The sequence below is a fragment of the Protopterus annectens genome, chromosome 3.part0 (genome assembly GCF_019279795.1).
Source record: "Protopterus annectens isolate FY-2018-M chromosome 3.part0, PAN1.0, whole genome shotgun sequence".
NCBI lineage: Eukaryota > Metazoa > Chordata > Ceratodontiformes > Protopteridae > Protopterus > Protopterus annectens.
The window spans coordinates 1,860,096,667-1,860,113,944 of record NC_056731.1 but is presented as its reverse complement, the minus strand read 5'-3'; positions in this window follow the sequence as shown (position 1 = coordinate 1,860,113,944).

The window sequence follows — 17,278 nt, the reverse complement described above, 5'->3', positions numbered from 1 at the left end:
TCGCTCTAGTGGAGAGGGAGAGAGAGGGAGGGAAAAAAAAAGAAAAGATAAAACGAAACACACACACAGTGGGAAAAAAGAAAACCTACAAGCCAAAACTGGGAAGGCGTCACACCCGTCCAAAAAAAAAAAAAAAAAGCTATGTAAAACATACCTACATGTAATTTAATGTAGTATGTGGTATAGAGTAATAGGATATATGATGCTGAATGTTTGATATGTGCCATCTGTAGTTGTCCCTGTAATGATGTTCCACTGAACAACTGCTCTGGACAATACTGTCTGTCCCTGTAAGCAGTGGGACATACCCACCAAGTGTGCAGATCAGCAATGAATGACTAAGATGTCAGCCATAATATCCATGTATGAGATGTTAGTGTGGACAATAACTGGTGGTGGAAGTACTGCCATCATGCTAGACACATGGGTGTCAGAGCACACCACTTGCAGGACAGTCATGTTAATGTGTAATATAGCATGCACAAATGCCATAGATGTAAAATAGGCATACCAGCAATCTCACACCATATATACCACCCTAATGTTAGCCTGTGTTCACATGTGACACCTGTCTGTGTTGCAGCAAGGCAGAACAGTGCAGCTGTGAATGAAAGACAGTTACAGAATGTGGACCAGATGTCTGTATGCACTCCACATATAGATAAATATCTGTGTGATACAGAATGTGACGTGTATGTGTACAGATACACAGACACTCATATAGACATAGGTATATCAACAACATACAACATATATCTACACATATATGTACATAGATGTATATTTATACACATATATATATATATATATATATATATATATATATATATATATATATATATATAGTGGCACTGACAATGGCATGCAGGTGAAATAGTCTGTAACAGGCCAGCAAAGATATGTGTCCCCACAGAGAGCATGGCTACAAACACATAGCACAAAGCGTGGCACATACACATAGCACAAAGCTTGGTACAACACAACATATGTCCCAGTGGCAGGTAAGCAGCTGACATAACAATTGTATTCTTTGAACAGTTTATTGTAGCTGATATGGTGGGGGAGACAAATGTGTATTAAGAACTATGGTAACACTGCTATATGGGTGGCTCAGACTTGTTTCCATCTGTATGTCTTCCAGGGAACATGTCACATAGTCATCTTCCCACATACAACACCACTGAGACAGAGGTTATTGTTGACTACCTGGTACAGCACTATGAACTGCTGTTTGGGTGGACAGCCCATGACCAGCAGGAGAGGACCACCCTGTGGAACGAGTGAGTCCACAGGGTCAATGATGTCAGACTGCATAACCGCAGCTATGAGCATGTCCGGCATCATTGCACTGACCTGCTTTGCCATGTACGTTGGCGTGCAGTTGCCATAAGGGTGGACCACCTCACAACAGGGGAGGGCAACCCGCCCATCCACCCCTCACCTGTGTGGAGGAGCTTCTCAGCAGCCTTGTGGCAACTGGCCGCCTGCAGCAACAACACCTGGCAGGGCACATTTTGGAGGTGGGTGCCAATGACACACCAGCTAAGGACCGTGCAGGTAAGGCCCCAGGGCACATCGGTACACCACTCTTGTGTATGCATCTGCATTTGTACAGGTACATCATGCAAATCTGAGGTGTCATATACATAGTCTGCTGCTGCTGTGCAGTAGTAATAAACAGTTATGTATAAGCTGTAATATTGTGTAATTCTACTGTTAATGTAAGATAATGCTGCATACACCTTTTATGAATGCCACAGCTGTGGCCACTGACATCAACTTTCTCACACTCCTCTGTAGGTCCCTCCAGGGTACCACCATGGCAGCAGCCCATAGCCGGTGAGTATGGTTCGTGTTCATGCATGATGATAAACTGGGCATGTAATAGCTATGGGATATCCCATGTACACATCTAACACACCTACCCATACTGCATGCTGTACATGTTCATGTTTTGTTGCTGTGAAATACACTGCATCACAGTAGAGACCATGCTGGGGCATCGGAAGGGTTCAACAGACACATGCAAGATAACTAACATCCTGTAAATGTGCAATGTGTCCACAGGGATGTGAAGTATGGCAGGACACACGGCCTACAGTAGGGACGTGTTTGAATCAACACCACCATGGCTGCAGCTGCACACAATCAGGTTAAGTAAACGTTGCAGACGTAACCCTGATGCCACAGCACACATGACAGCAGTGTGTGCACTCCAAGGGATGTGCACATGGGTAGACCTTGCAACCATGCAGAGGTCTGGGACATGTGTAGGGCACACCCCACAGCCATGGTAAGGTCCGCTGGTTGTCAGTGTAATAGTCTTATACTGGTCATACATGCACTGCTGATGTTGTGATCTGTAATGCAGACATCAGGCATTCACAAATGATAGCTGTTCACATATCATCCCAGGTATGAGTTGCTATAACACATAGGGGTTGTGAGCAGTGGAGCTGACATAACCGACACAGTACTGCATATTCATCAATGGTTTCTACACCTGCAAGGTATGGTGAACAGTACAAGGCAGGGTGCGGAACAGGTCTACAGTAACACTTTGTACATGGGTGCAATGTTAACAAGGGGAAGGGCAATCACCTACCAACACAGCCCATGACTCACACACATGTATGCTGCCACTAGCATGAAATCACTATAGTTGCACTGCATGCTGTTGAGCACCATATGTAATGCATGTTGACAGATGGGTAAATAGAGGACTGTGTGTACAAATGTTGTGCAAATCCACATGTAGGAATGTAGATGTGTGTGTGTGTGTGTGTGTGTGTGTGTGTGTGTGTGTGTGTGTGTGTGTGTCTCGATTGTGTTTGTAAGTGCAATCTAATGGAGTGTGGATGATGCATGTCAGATGTGTGTGTACATGTGTGTGTGTGTGTGTGTGTGTGTGTGTGTGTGTGTGTGTGTGTGTGTGTGTGTCCATGTATGCACAGGCGATGGTGGGAGTGACCGCATGGCAGTACTTCCCCTTGGGATTGTGCTGTACATGGAGTGAGATATGGGACACCAGGACAGCCTGTCTGGTATGTGAACACAGGACAGCTGATAGCATAACAAGGTCTGTAGCATGGAGCATGCATTGGGAGGTGAAGTACATGCCAGGTATAAACATCATATTGCCAGCAGCAGATAGGTAACTGGCTACCCACATATGCAGCACTACAAATGCAATGGGGAATTACCATAGCATATCAGTGAGAGTATCCAGGTAGTACTGCTGTCCTCATGATGGGTCACTTGTGCAGCAGATGTGGCATGGACTGGGCAAGACTGCAGTATGAGGCTCTGGTATGTGACATATGTAGTGAATGTAGCAGCCCCAACCATATAGGGGCCTTGTACACCATTACTGCCCATACACAGGGTAATATGGGATGACAGCAGTGAGGCCATGTACAACCTACTCCTCCCAAGTCGGGGAGGTGATGGAGTAATAGGTCAGGTGTTGTAACCACACGTGTAGGCATGGAGAGGAATGATATGTTAGTGGGCAGTAGTAATGCGTGTATAGCAAGTGCCATGCAGGATGGGGAACATATGTAACTGACTGTGGGACTGTCTATAAATCCAGGGAAAGTGAGGTAGTAAGGTGGCTGTCAGTGTGAGTGTGTGTGAGTGTGTCTACTGTTATGCAATGTTGTACAGGTCTTAATGTGTGTATTTGTTTCCTTCACAGGTGGCGAGGTGGGTCAGGGTCCCTCCTGCACGCAAACTGAGGTAGGTGTCCCTACAGACACCGTTGATGATGATGGTACAGGTGAGGCACAGATGGGGTTGTCAGAGGCCGACACTGCACCAATATGTGTCATCACACTCCTAGCCATCCCAAGCCAGCAAACAGTTGCAGTGCCCCTACAAACCCCATCACATGTGGCCATAGCAGAGGGACAGTTGGCACTTGGTGGCAATGACCAGGAAAGTGTGGTATCCATGCCAGCTGTGTCGGGTCACAGTCGGTATAGCTAGATGTCCGGAAGGCCACCACATTGGCAGATGTACCGTAGTGCTCGTGGGAGGACCACAGGTCATCATGCCCCTGGCATAGGTGCCACAACTGGTACCACCAGGAGTATGTTTCAGGCCATAATGGAGGCACAGGCATGTATGGAAATGCACACCAGACAGGGCCTGAGCCTGCACAGGTCTGCTTTCACAGCTCTAAGTGGCAACCTCCATGAACTCACTGGTGCCTTCCATGAATATACTGAGGTCATGGATAGATGGTGGGCCTCCCCGACCATGGTATGTCTGTTAGAACATGTGGTGGGAGTGGTGTGATGGCCGCGTGGACATAGGCCAGAAACACCAGCAGCTGGCGGTCAATGTGGACATGTCAGGATGCCCAGCTGCTCCCGTAGTGGCAGTACCAGCCCCAGCACACCACTGAGGCTGCTGTCCATACCACAACAGGCCTCATGCACATGGCCCTGGCCAGTCCCAGGTAGGACATGGTTTCAGTGGACATATGTCATCATCAGGGGGGAGAGTAGCACCTCAAGGTCTGTGCCTGCACATGCCCATGGAACCCCTGGCAGGCACAGTCAACATGTCCATGGCCGGAGGCAGTGAACTGCACACCCTGCCAGGTATGGTCTGCAGCTATCCAACATCACCTGTATAGGGCAGCCACATGGCAGAACTGTGTGCATGCACACCCACACACTATGCAACCACACCTAGGGTGACCCCATACCGACACACACCACATCAACATGCCCCAATCAATGAACCACACCCCTCACCCACACACATGGTGACACATGTTTGGACCACCCTCGGCCTCTGACACACCAGCAACACACCCTGTGCATATGATGATACCTGTGCCACATCCCTGTCATCCATAACATCAATGCAGGGACAGGCTAATATGCTTCTGATGCACCCGGTGACTGTAATAGAGTGCTGCAATGTACTACAGTGTAGAATGTAGTCAGGGGTAATGTGTACTGCATGCATGTCAGGTAGTGTAGCCATGCAGCTAAGATGACTTTCACACACCCTGTGCATATGATGATACCTGTGCCACATCCCTGTCATCCATAACATCAATGCAGTGACAGGCTAATATGGTTCTGATGCACACAGTGACTGTAATAGAGTGCTGTAATGTACTGCAGTGTAGAATGTAGTCAAGGGTAATGTGTACTGCATACATGTCAGGTAGTGTAGCCATGCAGCTAAGATGACTTTCACACACCCTGTGCATATGATGATACCTGTGCCACATCTCTGTCATCCATAACTTCGATGCAGGGACATGCTAATATGGTTCTGATGCACACAGTGACTGTAACAGAGTGCTGCTATATATACTGCAGTGTAGAATGTAGTCAGGGGTAATGTGTACTGCATACATGTCCGGTAGTGTAGCCATGCAGCTAAGATGACTTTCACACACCCTCTGCATATGATGATACCTGCGCCACATCCCTGTCATCCATAACATCGATGCAGGGACAGGCTAATATAGTTCTGATACACATAGTGACTGTAATAGAGTGCTGCAATGTACTGCAGTGTAAGATGTTGTCAGGGGTCATGTATAATGCATACATGTCAAGTAGTGTAGCCATGCAGCTATGATGCATGTCAGCTGTTGGTAACACCAATTGTTATCCCCATATTGTTATCCATTTGTGCTGTAGGCATACATGTGTCAGCAGGAGGATGGTCTGCAGTCATATTCCACAAGGGTATGTCAGTGTGGTGTCACCATGGCCATGACATATCTGTTGTACAGTTGCACACATGCCTCAGGTATGTATAACAGTTACTGGCCATGCAAAATTGACCGGTGGCCTGCTTGTACAGGTATAATCTGCACCCTTATGTAACCCATCCACATACACACACATCCTTACTTGGCGACACTGTGTCTAGACCCCCTACCCAGGTATGTAGTGCTACTGAACTGTGTGGCTGTCATTGCACACACAACACCATCTGTAGGGTGAGGTGTGTACCAGGTCACATGTTACATGCAGACCATCCACAGACGCATATAATATGGTAATGGGGATGTAATGTTTGTATATGGAGAATACCATCATATACACATTGACTGACACATAACAGGTAGACACACATCTTAGAAACCTGGTTGTATTGTTGCTATCTAACTAGTCTGTATGTCCAATGTGTTACAGGTAGGCTGCACACAGCACATGTGTAACTGGGCTGTATCCTGTTATCTGTTACCTGTATGGGTGATGATGACAGTGGCCACCAGAGCATGGTACATGGGACATATACCAGGTATACCATTGTGTAAAGACAGTGTACACAGCACCCACATCCCCCACTGGATATTGTACACACTGGAACCCATCTTGATACTCTGACATACCCACTATCACACACTGGCCACAAAGTAAAAAAAAAAAAGACAGCTTTCCAAGGCTAGACGATGGGTGTACTTTGGCATCAGGCCACATGACGATGGTCTGCATTGTGGCTCAGGGATGTAGTGTTTGCATTTGCCCACACAGGTGGGTATTGTATCCCCATCCAGTCACCTGGGTGACTATTGTGTGTGGCCAATGCTGTGCATCGCTTGCCATGTCTGTGATCATTCATCCATGACATGGACAGTGTCTGGGATGTGCACAGCTCCCACATGCATGTACAGTGACATGTGGAACTGTACCTAGGGTGTCCAGCCCCATGTTGTGAACACAGATTATCATCAGATGTGCCAGCCCTGCCCACCTGTGGTTGGAGCTGGTAATGGCCAGCAGCTTTACCCTGCACCTACATTGAGTGCATGCTATCTGCATTCCCTGGTGCCAGTGGCATCTGTCCATATGGGCATGTTGTCAGGCATGGTATGTCCGTTGTGGGTTACATGTGATGGCGCCACAGGTGGTGCAGATGTCCATTGGGGAACATGGGGGAGGTGCACTGTCTGCACGTATGTGCATATTGGACAGATAGAAAGGGTGACATGCCCTCTGTGGCCCACTGCTGTCACTACATAGTTACTACCAGTGGCCAATATGTAGTGCACTACCCAAATATTGGCTATTACCTAGGCATGTGTGTGTGTGTGTGTGTATGACACATGGGTTGAGATTGTGCTCTGGGTAATACTGGGGTTGCTAACTGTGATTGCCTGGCCTTGATGTCACATGTCTGGGTTTGGCTTTGCACCCCAGCCTCTCAGCCATATCACATGTGTTATCCCTGTATGGTGGACATTGTGATATATTATATGGCCACCATATAAGAAATATGCAAAACCTGCTCCACATTGGCCACAGGTGTCACACAGTCACAACCACCTCTACACAGGATACAGGTTATAAACACACACTCACACATACACACACACACACACCCATGCAGAAGCACACCGGTCATGTTTGGGATTAGAACCCCTACCTAACTAGTGTATTATACTACAGCACTACGCAGTTATAGTACATGCCATGGATATTATTGGAGTAGTCCTTCCCCAAAAGTGTATTTCACAATGACTGACATCAGCAGGATTGCCAAAGCAGGGCATTTGAAATGACTGCGAGAGACTAGCCTAAAATGCATTGCTCCCTACACAGACAGTAACACACACAATACATCCAGAACTGCCATGTGTGGGGATGGAACCCTACCATGGGTCTAATTCACAATACAACAGTATGCAGTTACAGGACGTGCTATGGTGATTACTGGTCTACAACCTTCCCAGAGGTGTATTTCTAGGTGCATGACATCGGCAGCCTTGCCAAAGGTGGATATGTAAAATGTAAGGGGTGTGAGTACCCTAAAAGTATTGCTCTCTGTAAAGCATGCAGTTGGCAGGTGTGGGGTTAGAACTCCCAACTAACTCCTTAATCACACTATGGCCATATGATGTTACAGGATGTGCTACAGAGATTACTGGGATACAATCGTCCCGGAGTTGTATTTCAAGGTGTGTGACATCAGCAGCTTTGCCAAAGGTGGGTATTTGAATTGTAAGGGGTGTGAGTAGCCTAAAAAGCATTGCTCTCTACACAGTTAGACATGCACACAAACACAGACACACACTCACACATGCAGTTGCCAGGTTTGGTGTTGGAACTCCTACCTAACTAGTTTATCACACTACAGCAGTACGCAGTTATGGGACGAGCTGTGGAGATTACTGGACTACAGCTCTCCCAAAGGGGTATTTCACATTGGATAACCTCAGCAGGCTTGTCAGGGTAGTGCTATGGGGTGGCCAGTGTGTTCATGGCCCATAAACCATTCATGCAGGGGTGACACCCACAAGCAGCCACACATGGGGTCATATGTCACAGGTACGTGTATAGGGCTACTAGATGACTACGTCCTTGTACAGCCATGTTGCACAGCTGGCACATGGACCACAAAGTCTGTGGTGCTGACAGGTACTGGTCACTAGTAACTGCAGTGTGTGACATCTGCACCTGATGTGTTTGGGGCCCTTAGGCTGTGTGCTGGGTGGGACAGGCATGGATGGCTCCTTGTCATGGTCACCCTCTTCCACACATCAATATCCATCTACCTTTGGCTTACTATGGTGTGTTGTCCTTACATATATGTCTGTATTCCTATCCACTGTATGTGCAAGGCATGAGTTGTGCATACTGACATGTGTCTGCACTAACAATTGCAACCGCCAGAAGTGTCTGGTCCACTGGTGTTTGTATACATAGCCTTCATATGTTTAAGTGTGTGAGCATGCCCAGTATGACCTTTCAGTATGTTGATGACTGACATTGCCTTCATTTCTCTGTGTGTGTGAGCATGCAGAGTAAGGCTGTCTGTTTTTCATGTGTGGATCATGTCCGGTGGTTTGTAGTACACAGCTGACCTTTATGTTGTACACCGACAGGTAGCATGCTGTGTCTGTAGGGTACTGACTGTTGCAACATGTCTGCATAGCAGGGGGAACACCTGACTATTTCTATGTTTCTGCACAGGATTGGGGGGTACACCTGACTGTTACTATATTTCTTTGTAGGGTGGGCGGGCACACCTGACACTTGTACACATTTGCTAGGACTGTTCTGGTATGTCCTGTAGTCCATTTCAGTCAGTAGTCTTACCTATTGTGCTGGCTAAATCATACCAGTGTACTACCATTCTTATCTTTTGATTGTATACACATTAGTTTCTGACTTCCTAGCCATCACAACTTACACCCCACTACCTGGGCTGCTGTAGTCTGTCTGTGTAGGCCTGGGGGGTGGTTACCCATACCACTCATTCAGAGGCCATAGTATGGCATTTGTTTGGGTTTGTCTACACCTGTCCTGCTGGCTGTGACTGCTGTTGAGTATGTGACCCCCCCTCCTGACTGGCCTGTGTGAGTCCCTTATCTTGTGGGTGTCCCAGTATTGAGGGTGTTGCTGCAAGGCTGCCTATGTCGGATGTACATAGTACACTGTCTACGCATGGTTAGGCACAGGTAGTGTAATGTTTGGCATCCCTTTTACTGTGTGTGTGAGAGTCAGAGAGAGGTGCTATTCCCTGGGTCCCTCCTGTGTCAGAGTATGTGCTATGTGTTGCCTCTTTGCCAGAGCCAGGGCATACTGGGCATGCCTCCTTCTGCCTACTGGGGCAGGCTCAGGTTGTTGCTCCTCTGAGTCATTCTGTGCCTGTGCAGGCCTTGGCACTGATGGGGGGCTATGTGGCCCTGCCCCTTGCTGCTCCTGCTGCAGCTGTTTCTGCAGGATCATATTGTGTAGCATGGCACATACAAGGATGATTTGGATACATGTAGTTGGTGAATACTGCAAGACTCCACCAGATTTGTCCAGGTACCAGAACCGTGACTTGAGCATCTCAAACACACGCTCTGTTATGATTCTTGTCTGTGCTTGTGCATCATTATGGAGTTCTTGTTCAGGTGTGTGTGCATTTCTGATGGGTGTCATCAGCTACGGCTCTAGTGCGTATCCAGCATCCCTCACTAGGTGACTGTGTGGGATGTCTCCATTGGCAAATTTCTGGTACAGCTGCGTCAGATGCCAGATGTGGAAATCGTGATAACTTCCAGGGCAGCCAGCACACACGTTCAGTATTATGCCCTGGGCATCACACACAACCTGGCAGTTGATGGAGGAGAAGCCTATGCCGTTGATTTAGACCCTACCCTGCTCACCAGGTGGTGCTTTGATGTGTATGTGCGTGCAGTCTATTGCACCCACTACCTCAGGGTATTATGCTATTTGCGGGAAGAGATGCTTATTGCTGGCCAATGCCTCACGGGTGAGGGGGAAATATACATGCTCACCAACTTGTGCTGCCATGGCATTCAGGAACTGGTGGAGTACCCTGGATGCTGATGCCTGTGAGATCCCCATCATATCCCCAGTTGGCCTTTGGAAGGTACCTGTAGCTAATATTCCTAGGCCTACACATACCTTTGTTTCCACTGGGATGGGTTCCCCTCTGTTAGTTCTGTGTGTCAGGTGTGGCCAGCACAGCTCAACAATTTGCTGTAGGAGGTCCTTGTCCACCCTATAGTGCTCCACTATCTCCAGCTCATGTAGCCCTTGATAGGTTACCCTGGGTCTGTACACTCTTCTCTGCATCCCCGCTGTGGGTTGGTCAGCAGCATTTTCATCCTAATCACCCTCAGCCTCTTCCACAAGTTGTATGATAGCTATTGCAGCCCCTAACATTTTGCTGTTGTGAGTGTTAAAAGTTCCCTGCTTGTTTACACCGGTGGTGTAGGGTGTGGGAAAAAAACAGAGGGGTAGATGTTTGCATAGTTTATAGTGGCTTTCTGGGCTGGGCTGGTCTGCTGCCTGTGTAATTGGCTGGTTCTTATACGTTTCATCTGGCAGCGAACCTAGTACCCCTTAATTAACTTCCTACTGCTGCTTTCCCTTCCCATTGCCCTTCTGTTTCAGTCTGGGGGCACACAGCCCAATCGGTATACTCCAATGTGCACACTGCTGCTATTTCCTGGGTTCACTTCCTTTATCTTCCTGTAGATCCCGTTGAGTGGCGCACACACCCGCTTACACTTTGTCATATGTGCTGGCAGGTTTAGACACACCCCCTGGCTTTGCTGTGCTAAGCTGGATGCAACCCCGAGCCACAGGGTTCCAATCCGCTGACAGTATGCCTGACACACCCACCCATGATGTCACCTACCTCCTAGTCTTGCACTCAACTATTCATACTCTTACACTGTTGGGACCTGCTTCACATGCTGGGGAAAACCAGGATTCGCTATACTTCCCCTCATTTGCATAGGATTGCCTGATAATGCATAATTACATGTGTCACACTGTGCCTCCCCCCTTAGCAACCACTATTCACTGGCCAGGTTGTCTTTTGCCTGCCATTGACCTGTATGGCGGAATACTGATTTTAGTTAGACTGCTTTTTTTAGGTTTATTTTCTTATTTCCCCACCGATCCCATTTGCGTGCCGCTACCTTAGGCTTCAACGGCCGTGATCGGTGGGCATATAATAAAAGTTGTATTTTGTACATTTTGCATTGTTTGTAATGCCAATGGCCTTCTTCTTGGCCATTGGCATGCTCCCTCAATGATATGTAGCCTTTATTTGAGGCTGTCATGTCCCCGTTTTGGATTTTGCTGTACTGTACTCAGTACATTTCTGCATATTATGCTAGTCCTGCACGCTCTGATTCCTGCTTCCTGGATGGCCAATTTAACTCATTTGCATGGTTTTCACCTGCAAATGGGGTAATTTGCATATGGGGGCTGGGAATGTGCTGCAATAGTGCCAGAGTGCTCACACACGTCAAACGAGCACATATCTGGATTGCTCGGCCACCATATTGGCAATATTTCCTCTTACACTAATCAAGCACACCGTGCAAGCTTTTGAGAATCCGGGGGATTATGTAGACCAAGAAACTTTGGGCCATTTAGAAAAAGAAGTGACTGAGAAAGTGTAAAAATATAAAGAACACAATCTAGAGACTTTTGAAAGGTATTAAAAAGAAATATGGACATGGGAAAGACAGAGAGATATGACATGATAAAATATTTGTGCAAAGGAGGAAGCTAAATTAATCAACACAAAAAAGCAGCCTCAAAGATATTCAAAGAGAAATACAGACAAAGGTATCCAGATATAGAAAAACTCACAATAAAAAATAAGATCACAAAGAGGGAGCATAGAACAGAAGATTAGTAACGTGGAAGTTGGAAAAATAGAAGATGAAGTTATGGAATATTTGCAAAGTGAAAGATTTAGTGTAGAAAGTGTAACACATGTTGCATCACAGCATGATGAAACCATGAGTCCCCAAAGTAAGGAGAAACAGGAGGAGCAGGAGCCATCTGAAGAAAGAATATGGACATGGGAATGAAAAAAGAGATTTAATATGGTGCAGTATTTATGCAAAGGAGAAATCAAAACTAATCAATACAAAAAGAGCAGCACCAAAGATATTTCAAGAGAAATACATGCAAAGGCATCTGGACATGGAAAAATTTTCAATGCAGAAAAATAAGAAAACAGAGGAAAAGTAGAAAAGAGGATTAGTAAATGGAGAAGGTAAAGAAATAGAAACTGAGGGTATGGAGTACCTGTGAAGTGAAGAATGTAGTGTAGAAAATCTAGCATCACAGCAGGATAGACCAATGGATCCCCAAACTAAGGAGAAACCAGTGGAGCTGGAAACATCTGATCACCTGCCATATGAAATTACTTTGGAGCCTTTCATAGGAAACCAGTACAAATGTTCAGTTGGAGTTGCGCAGCAAGGGAAGGAACAGGAAATTGGCAACTCTGACTCAGACGATGTTGTGAAGTGATAAGCCAGTGAGTTCCCATATGAAAGAGCAACAGATGACACAGGATGAAAATGAAGAGAATGTGGCATGGAAGATGCTCTGGAACTTTCTATAGAAGGCCAGCAGGAAATGGAGAACAAAGAATGTGCCCTCAGTTTAGAAGAAAATTATCTAACAGAAGAATTGCTTGATTTAATAGAAATGTACAGACATATCGAGATCAATGAAAGAAATAGACAACAGAAAGTCAAAAAAACCCAGAAAGTTAGAAGTTTGATATGATACAAATGAACACAGTAATCAGGCCTGTCCATAGACATTCATGTGATATAACAGAAGTAAACAGAATATATCACTGTGCAGCTAAACTAAATTAGTAACAGATAAAGTCTTACCACAAAAACACAGGGCAGTATGGGAAAGGAAGGGAAGAAATCAGATGCCATCATGGAAATATCAAATACAGAAAAATATAAAGCAATTAAGTCAAGAAGTAAGAGTATAGAAGAGGGAACAGATCAATAAAAATACTCAGAAAGATAAACATGATAAAAGCAATGTGCAGTATCAGAACAGGTCAGGATCTATCGTGCACTATCGCAAATAATAAACTAAAAATATCAGCACAGGCAGAAAAACTTAGAAGATATGCAGATAAATACAAAGGAAAAGTACAAAATAAGCAATTTATTGATGATCCAATAAAGTTTTATAGAAAACTGGGAAACAAGGCAAAATGTATTGAAACACCACCAAAAAAAGAAGAAATAGATGCATTTTGGAGAAATATTTATGAAGATCCTGTGGAACATAAGAAAGATACTAAATGGATAGAAGAAGTAAAAGAAAGAATAAGAATTTCAAATGTACAGGAAATGAAATGGGATGAATTAAAGGCCAGACTGGTTGAAATAAAGTTAAGAAAAACTCCTAATTGGAAAACCCCAGACCCCGATGCAGTACTTAACTTCCAGCTAAAAGTATTAACATCTTTACATGAAGATTTAGCCATGAGTAAGAACTATTTATATGCATACCCCAAACAGCTATCAGCCCGGTTAACACCAGGAAAAACAATGCTCCAATGCTCCTACTTAAGGGTGAACCTGCGACCTATCCTAAAAACTATAGACCAATAACATACCTTCCGACAACACATAACTTGTCTGACCTGCACTAGTGATGTTCCCCAGGGATCTATCTTGGGATCCTGCTGTTCGGCATATACTTCTCAGAGGTCCAGGCAAAGACAAAGGGCCTGTGGCTGACCAAGTTTGTGGATGACTGTAAGTTGGATGTTGTCATTGACTCCCCAGTTGATGTTAACATACTGCAGGAGGGTCTCACAGCTAAAATGACTGGTGCCAAGGTCATGGTCTTAAGTTAAATGCAAAAAAAAAAGTATTATCATACCATTCAACAAAAACACAGCTCCTACTGATTACCACATCAATGGCAACCCCGTAAGCACATAGCCTGTGGTGAGAGACCTGGATACTCAGGTTGACAATAATCTCACATTTGACCATCAAGTGGTGGCGGTGGTCAGAAAAGCTTTTTACTTGGTTCATCTCATAAGTAAAGGGATTGCATCCAGAAAAAAAAGAAGGTTATTATTACTTCTCTGTACTCCTCCCTTATTAGACCTATAATTGAGTATAATGCCCCGTTTGGTATGTACCTCTCCAAACATTTGCACCAGCTGGAAAGGCCACAGAAATACCTCACAATTAGACTCCATGGCCTCCAACACCTATCCTATGTGGACAAGCTTAAATCACTATCACTCTACTCGGTATCATACAGATTGCTCAGAGGTGATCTGTGTCTTGCCTACAAGGCAATGCCAAACTCTGACCTACTGGAGATGCTCCATATCCGTAAGTCTAACTCCTTGTGCACTACCCGCTTGATAGACCTAAATCTATTATACAACATCAACAAAACCTGCTGGAGAGACAGGTTTGTCTTCCAGAGGCGTCCCATCTCTGGACTAGACTTCCCATACGTGTCAAACAGAGTATCTCACTGACCCTCTTCAAACGCAATCTTGATGAGTGGATGGGAAACATAAATTTGTCCCAGGGGTTCCACCATTGTCCCTCAATGACAGGGGCAACAGGTGCTGACTGAGGTTTCTTTTTTTTTGGGGGGGGGGTAAACTCTTGACTAGGCTTGTAAGGGCCTCAGGGCCATAAGCCTAGTAATCTCCTATGATCCTATGATAAACTATATGCTGTAATTAATGCCGACAGAGTTTATAGTCATTTAGAAGAAAATTCAATCATGGCAATAGAACAAAAGGGTAATAAAATAAAGTCATATGGAACAAAGGATCATTTGCTTTTAAATAATCATAATGGAGAATTGTAAAAAGGGGAAGAATTTAAGCATGGCATGAATAGAGTACAAGAAAGCATTTGACATTATCCCACATTCATGGATAAAAGAGTGCTTAAAATGTATAAGATACACTCTACACTGATTGATTACATCACAGCGACAATGAAACAGTAGCAAACCACTTTGGAGTCTACACTGATTGATTACATTACAGTGACAATGAAACAGTAGCAAAACACTTTGGAGTTAAGACATGATAAAGGACTAATTATTATTCCAGGGATAATTCATCATCAGCTCCTTTTTCCCATTTTTTCTACATGGGGTCTGGGTATCATGTTAACTGTCGCCAGCTCTCTCAATTCAGTGCCACACTCCTGCCTTCTTCAACACTCATGCCTGACTGTCGCAGATTTTCTTTCACACAATCCATCCACCTCTTTGTTGGATGTTCTCACTTCCTCTTACTTTCTTCTTGTCCATCCCAAATCTTCCTCATCAGATTGTCTTCTGCTTTTCTGCACATGTCCAAAACACTGTAATCTGTTCTCTTTGATCTTTTCTGCAATTGGCGCTAGTTTGGCTGCTGCTCTTATGTCCTCATTTCTTCGCCTGTCCCACAGTGTGCATCCTATCACCTTTCTCGGGCACTTCATTTCCATCACCTGTAGCTTCTTCCATTGTACTGCTCTTTTGTCTTGGCCTTAACCCACTAAGCTGTCTACTTTAACAAATTAGGTCATGGCTAGAATTTAGCTCTCAGAAAAGAACAGAGTGTAAAGACTTCTCATCTTCTTTTTGTAGATTGTATTTTATTTATTATTTGTTGACCAGGAAGGTCCAACTAGGACAGAGCCTATTTTCAGCAGAGGCCTGGGAAGAAATGCTCCCAATGCATGTCTTTGGAATATGGAAGGAAACCAGAGTACCCAGAGGAAACCCATACAATCACAGGGAGGACATGCAGACTCTGCACAGAAGGCACTCCAGCTGAGAATCAACCCAGAAAACCTCTTGCTGTGACGTGACAGCATTAACTGCTGCATCACTGTGCCACTCCTGGAATACAGTCAACATCACACTTAGATGATTTAAAATTGTATAGTTCATCAGATGAGGAACTGAAAGCACAACTTAAAGAGGTCAAACCTTTTTCAAATGATATAAGAATGTCATTTGGTCTTGATAAATGTTCAAAAGCAACTTTAAAACAGGAAAGATGTAGCACTAAGAAAACATCAGTCTGGGACAGGAATGTGATATAAAAGAACTTGAGCAAGAGGGAGTGTATAAATATTTGGGAATTGATGATCAACAATAAAACATGAACAAATGTGAATAAAACTTAGTAAGGAATATTTTAGAAGACTAAAATGAATACTGAAAACAGCGTTGATATCTAGGAACAAAGTCCAAGCTATAACCCAATTTGCTCTTCCTGTCCTAACTTACTGTTTTGGAGTGATTCACTGGCCCCGAAAGGTGTTGGATAGGTTGTACAGGAAAACAAGAAGGATGCTTCATGCTCATCAAATGATTTATAAAATTCAGTGCATACCAATACTATATATTCCCCATTCTGAAGGAGGTATGGGCCTCCCCAAAACTGATTACATGTATAGATCTGCAATTGGAGGACTGCATACATATCTGCTGACCTCACAAGACCCAAACATAGTAAAAGTTTTGAAACATGATGAGAACAAGTCTAAGATGCCTTCCCTACTTAGTTTACCAGAAGCATATCAGCATGAAAAGGGAATGGAAATCAAACCAGAAGTAGATAAAAATCAAACAGTAACTGAATTCGCCAAAAAGAAAACAAAAGAAAGAATATAAGCTGAAGGATCAGATGAGAAGGTAACATAAGTGGAAAAGGCATAAATATAGCTGCAAGTATAGAAAACTCTTGGAACAACCTCATGTTGATCAGGATAAAACAAAGGAATGTTTAAGGAGAGGTGAATTTTTACCAAAAGATGAAAGGTTGGCGGCCCAAGATTGTGGACTATGTACACGTTGGTTTACAAAGTTCACTGAACATGTGTGAGAAACAGATAAATGTAGGTTTTGGCATAATAATGTGGCAAGACTGTTGCAATGTGGATTGTACAAACATTATAATATTGATGTAACTGAAAAACACTGGAAACATGAGCCACAAAGTATCATAGAAAATG